This window comes from Cornus florida, unplaced genomic scaffold (genome assembly GCF_030987335.1).
Source record: "Cornus florida cultivar Cherokee Brave unplaced genomic scaffold, ASM3098733v1 CherokeeBrave_3.0.0_Hap2_Chr11, whole genome shotgun sequence".
NCBI lineage: Eukaryota > Viridiplantae > Streptophyta > Magnoliopsida > Cornales > Cornaceae > Cornus > Cornus florida.
The window spans coordinates 75,733,454-75,739,400 of NW_026775581.1; the positions used below are offsets into that span (position 1 = coordinate 75,733,454).

The following is a 5,947-nucleotide window of genomic DNA, read 5'->3' on the forward strand; positions in this document are numbered from 1 at the left end:
CCCACTTGACATTATTTCAAAATCTTAAGTGTTGTACATTATTTTGTGCACACGCTTGGTAGCACTATAGTTTTGGCGCCGTTGCTGGGGACCTTAAGGAATGTATCAAACCTTTGAGTAAGATTTTTGACCTCGGCGGTAATTTCCATGGAAAAGTCTATTTGATTTAGAACTTTCTTTCCTCCCACATTTGTTAGGTGACCACCCCAAGAAGATGAAGATCTATGCATTGAGTTTTCACTCATTTTTTAAAAAAGATGCCAAATTTCATCTTTATTTCTTTCTATGTAGCTTTCGCCACAGGAAGCATCAACAATGCCCTTATTAGCATCGGATAAACTTGAAAAGAAACATTGAACCAATTGCCACTTAGGAATGTCATGATGTGGACACTTCCGTAGCAAGTCATTCAAACGTTCCCATGCTTCATGAAGGGGTTCTCCTTCTTCTTGTTTAAATTCATGAATAGAAGTTCTCATTGAATCAGTTCGACTCACCTCATGGGGCGGTTCAACTTAAAAATCTAAAAGATGAAGGGACTTTCAAAGTTAATGGTCAAACGCTTAAACCATACATTGATGTACAAGCTTTTCAAAGAAATGTGGAATCCGCCCTCTTGGTAGATCCCATTTACTTTGAAGATTGAGAGCATCTCACGTCTTTCTAGCGACGTTAAACACTAGTTGTATCGAGTTTCTCCTTCGTTGCATTTTAATTTCCATTTTATTATTATTTTATTTTATTATATTTTATTTTACTTTTCTTTTTCTTTTTGTACATTTATGCATTTTTAAATTCAAAATAAATAAATAAATAAATAACAAAAAAAAAAATTGTAATGGATAGGGTAGGTTGGTGTTTTATTTTATTTTCATTTTATTATTATTATTATTATTATTATTATTATTATTATTATTATTATTATTATATATATTTCATTTTAGTTTTGCTTTATTCAAAACATAAAAAAACTAAAAAAAGTATAAAAAATAAAAAAAAAAATAGTCCTAGTTCGTATAGGTTGCTTTGTGATTTTATTTCAATTTTATTTATTATTATTATTATTATTTTTTTTATTATTTATTTTTATTTTATCTATATATTATTTTAATGTATATATTCTTTTTAGTTTTGTTTTAAAAAGAAATTAAAAATTAAAAAATATAGCAATTGATCGATCCCCACAATGGGAGATCAACCCATGTTTTTGGCAGAGAGCAACAAAAAAATATGCCCAAGTGGATTGATTCCCAACCATGTGGATCGATCCCTTTTTAACTTGTCTTCCAATTTCTCATTACACAGTAAAGGGGCAATTTTTGTCTACAATTATCGATCCCTCACTAAAAGAAATCGACCGCCCTTAGCCTTGCCCATTCATTGCTTACCTTCAATCCCCAAATACATTCCTCTTCTTCCTTTGGATTCCTTAACCCAAATCCCACTTCCAAATTCCTTCATCCGTTCTTCACTATTTCCTCTCCACCCCACGAATCTCTTAACCAAACCTCCATGCCCAATTTCTTCGCCCATCCCTCACTGTTCTCTTCTTCTCTTCCGTGGCATTGAAGGCGTCAAATTCCGGCGCCATGGCTCTCAGTTTTTCTGCGCCGACGGTTTCTAATTTGTAAATCGTTGTTTCGCCGTTTCTGATTTTGATTTGTAAATCACCGTTTTCTCCAGCGATTTTGATTTGGTCAACGATTTTCGCCGATTTCTGGGTTGCGGTTTCTGGGTTACGGTTTCTGGGTTGGTTAGTCGGCCGTGATTCGCTGTGCCGACAGTGAGTGGGTATTTATCCAGTGATTCCTGCGAGGCAATTTGTCTTCCGGTTTCGCATCTGGGTCGTCTTCCGGCGTTGCGGCTGCTTCTTCTCCAGTGATCACAGTTGGGTTTTTCGGCGATTTCGGCTTGGTCGTTGCTTTTCTCCTGCGATCAAGGTTGGGTCTTTGCGGGGTCGCGGCTGGGTCGCTGTTTTCTAGCAATTTCGGCTGGTTCTTACTGGGTTCCTTCCGGCGAGCTTGTGGATTGCTTTTCTCCGGCGATTTGGGCTTCGCCGTTCTCTTTTGCTTGTAAAAAAAAAAATTTAATAATAAATTAAATAATAAAAAAAAAAAATACATAACAAAAAAAATAATTAAATAATAAAAAAATTAATTAAAAAATTAAATCATAAAAAAAGAAAAATTAAATCATAAAAAAAATTAATTAAATAATAAAAAGAAAAATACATAACAAAAAAAAATTAAATAATAAAAAAATAATAATAAAATTAAATAATAAAAAAAATACATAATAAAAAAAAGAAAAAAATTAAATAATAAAAATAAAAATAAAAATAAATTTCTCCGTAACATTCCGTCTTGCTAGAGACGTTAAACTTAGCCCATTTTTTTATTTTGTAGTTTGTATATATATGTTCTTTTTCTTTATTTCTTTTAAAATAAAAAACAAACAAAACAAATAATAATAATAATAATAATAATAAATATGTGTTACCGGTATGCCCTTATACTTGGATATGCATGTTTTAATCTTTTATAAAGGGTTTCATCTCTTATCTCTTTGTATCGTGTTATCTATTATTTTGGACTGTATGCATTGCTTATTCCATGTGATATTCGATGTGAGTTTGCTAGTATGGTTATACAGGTAGGTTTTTGCATCCAAGTTTGGGGGAGACATCTTTCTTACTGAATTATTACCGGACTTCATAGTCTTTGCCATCATGGTATACTCTTTCCATTATTTTTTATTATTCTCATTGCACATTAAGGACAATGTACAGTTTAAGTTTGAGGGTAAGGTCGATCATTATGATTCCTTCTATTTTAAGTTGAGTTTTAAATGCATGATGAGATTTGAGATGTGTTTGGCAGTGATTTCGAACTTTTGAAGCATAGTGCCTTTGAAAAGCAAGTTGTTAGAGTCTAATACTTCTTGTATGCTCTAGGATGCCATTTAGGGGTAAATTTTTAATTTTTAATATCATATTTGCTCTTGTGGTACACACCATCTTGTTGGTTGAAAATGCTTTGAGAGTTTATTCTAAAATTCTACACTTGCACTTGCGCACACTAGCATTCAATTTGTGGGGTACATGCTTAGTTGATTATTATCTTGGTTTATCCCAATTAAGCTAGTATGCTTTGAAAGCTTTTATTCTTGATAAAATGACCTTGTAAAGAAAAAAAATAAAAGTACTCACCAAAAAAAAAAAAAAAAAACTGCATTCTTTCAACATGTCAACTGATTAAAAAGGAACACGAGGAAATAATGTAAGATGTATGATTAGTTTGAGTTCGTAGCCAAGCCATTCCGAGTCATTACACCCTTAGGAGTGTCTTTACACTTAACGCCCTAAGACCATCTGGTTTGGGAGTCGTTGGCTCAACGCTTATTACATGGGGTGATTAGAGAGTTTAAGGAACTTAGACATTGCACATGGTCATACAAAAAAAAGAAAAAAAAAATGAAATCAATAAAAAAAGAATATTTGATTGAATGACATGGTTCATTCAATATCTTGATGTCTGGTACTATATCTGTATCCTAGTTTGAGGGTAAGGCTATGTCATTACTTTGATTTGGTAGGATAGCAACACATTTTGATACCGGTTCACTCAAAAAGGATGATAGAATTGATTCAATTTGCATGATTAACTTGCTTGATGTGTGGAGGGGCCATTTTTACTTACATGATATTGAAATGTTGAGAATAGCTTAGAAATGGTAGAAATTTGCATACTTGAAGTAGTCTACTTTCAACACTTGTTTGATATGTGTCGTTACTTCTCAAGTAAGAAAGAGCTGTTGATGTTTGTGGGTACCATGTCTGGAAACCCTCACGAGACTTCACTCGTCCACTAGGGTTAACCTAGGGGTTTAAAATGCTTGTTGCATGTGCTAAATGTAACCGTGATCCCTACGAAAGTGGTGTTATCTTTATTTGTTTTATTAGTTCATAGTTGTATATATGTTTGTTTCATTATCATATACTGTAGTTCATTGCAAGGGACTACCAATATCTAAGTTTGGGAGTGTAATAAGTGCTTAAATGTTGCACATTTTAGCACCTAAACTAGTGTATTTTAGTCCTTGCATCTATCTTATTTTCATGTTTTAGTTTTAATTTATGTTTTTGTTAATTTCAGGTCAATAAGGTTCAAACGGACTAATTTCAGTTCATTAAAGCCTTTTTAGAGACAAGCAAAGACATTCGAAAAAAGTTCAGAAAATGGCAAAAAGAGGTCGCAACCCATTGTTCGTATAGTGTGCTCATCCTTCAAAAATGGTCAATTCTACCTTTTTCGGGCCTTTGATGATGTTCCCAAAGATTAAGAAGCAAACCAATGAGCCCGGGGCCAAAATGGAGCTAAATAAGGCTTAAATGAAATTTCCCACTCTGGGCCCCCAGAGTGAGAAATTTCATTTAAGCCTTATTTAGCTCCATGGGGATCGATCCCCCACTATTTACAGAACTAAAAATGCCCTTGGGGGATCGATCCCCCAGCACCTGGCAGCATTATGGGATTTATATTTTGATGGTTATGGAATTTTGTCTTTTGGGCTTATTTTTGTAACTCATGGGCTTTAATAGAGTTTGTTACTTAAGGAAAAACAAGCTCATTCTTTTTAGGGTTAGTTTTTCATTATTTTAATTAGGCGAATATTATTATTTGATATTATTAAGTTTTATTTTTGGGTATCATGATATTACGTTCTCTCTGGAAAACACGAAGAGGAGAAAACGCTAAGGTTCTTGAGAAAAAGTTCAGAGAATAAGAAGAGGAGCCAGATGAATCAAAGGATGGGGCTTGTTGACATCTTGTATCCATCAACCATGAGCGGTTAATTCTTCAACTTAGGGTTGGATAAACCCTAAGCATGTAACCTAATTTTTCTCTCTTTTTACTTTTTGGGGATTTAATTGTATTTGATGTATAGTCTTGAATAATATAATTTAATTCTTTCATTTGATTATCTATGTCAATATCATGTTGTCTTATGTGTGTTTGATTGGTAATCAAGTTCTACACTTAATTCTTTGTTAATTGATTCTTGTGATGGCTATACATGGTGTTAATTAGTTGTATTTGTGTTTTGATTTGATGGAATTTGCTTCTACTAGATAGATTGCACAACACAGTTAGTTTAATTATGTTAAGTTCTTGTTGAATTTAGTTAATTTTAGGCTTAATTAGTTTAATTGCACTTTCATTCTTAGGTAAGTAGACAATTCATACTTGTGTTGTAATGACCCGGTCATTTTCTTTCCTTTCCTTTTCTCAGATTTTCACGGATTTTTTTTTCCCGTTGATCTTTTCCTTTCTGAGTTCGGTTTCTTATCACTTAGTGTCACCTTGAGTGCTCGGGAATGGTTTCCGAGACTCTTTTCCTTGGATTGACGACTTCCTTTGAGGACCGAGTCATTTTCACTTTTGTGACACTATTTACTTTCGTCCTTTTCTCGGTTGTTACCTTGTGGGCATAACTTCACTTTTCGTGTTCGGATTTGATTCCGGTTTTGCATGCATCCACGATATTTAAATTCCACACTATGTGTATTGTCACTTTTATAGAAAAGCATGCTAAGTGCTTACTTTTCTTGTAAAGGGTATAGATGCATAATCTTTTTGTAATTTTCCTAACTTAGGGGGTTTTGTGTAATTACTGTAAAGTAATTGTTTTTCGTCTTAGGGACCATTTTACAATTTAATTTGAAAGATATTTTCAAAAAAGACCTTTTTGCAATTTTCGGAAAGTGTGACAAGTGTCACACTCTCATTGGTCCACTTGTTGACATTTGTGTGGAAACACTTTGATGCCTTGGATGATGACACATGGAGGGTGAAGATTCACCCACTTATTGGCCTAAGATTGGTGCACTTGTTGGCTTGGATGGTTGCCAAGTGTAGGCTTAGGATTAAGCATACAATGGATGCTT

At 33.5% G+C, this 5,947-nt stretch overlaps 1 non-coding gene across 1 annotated transcript; it reads left to right on the forward strand.

The window, feature by feature from the left end:
- The first annotated feature begins 375 nt into the window (after window positions 1-375).
- LOC132287309 (small nucleolar RNA R71) lies at window positions 376-482 on the forward strand. The gene has a single exon (XR_009472991.1). It is a non-coding gene; the product is annotated as a small nucleolar RNA R71 (small nucleolar RNA).
- Window positions 483-5,947: the final 5,465 nt, after the last annotated feature.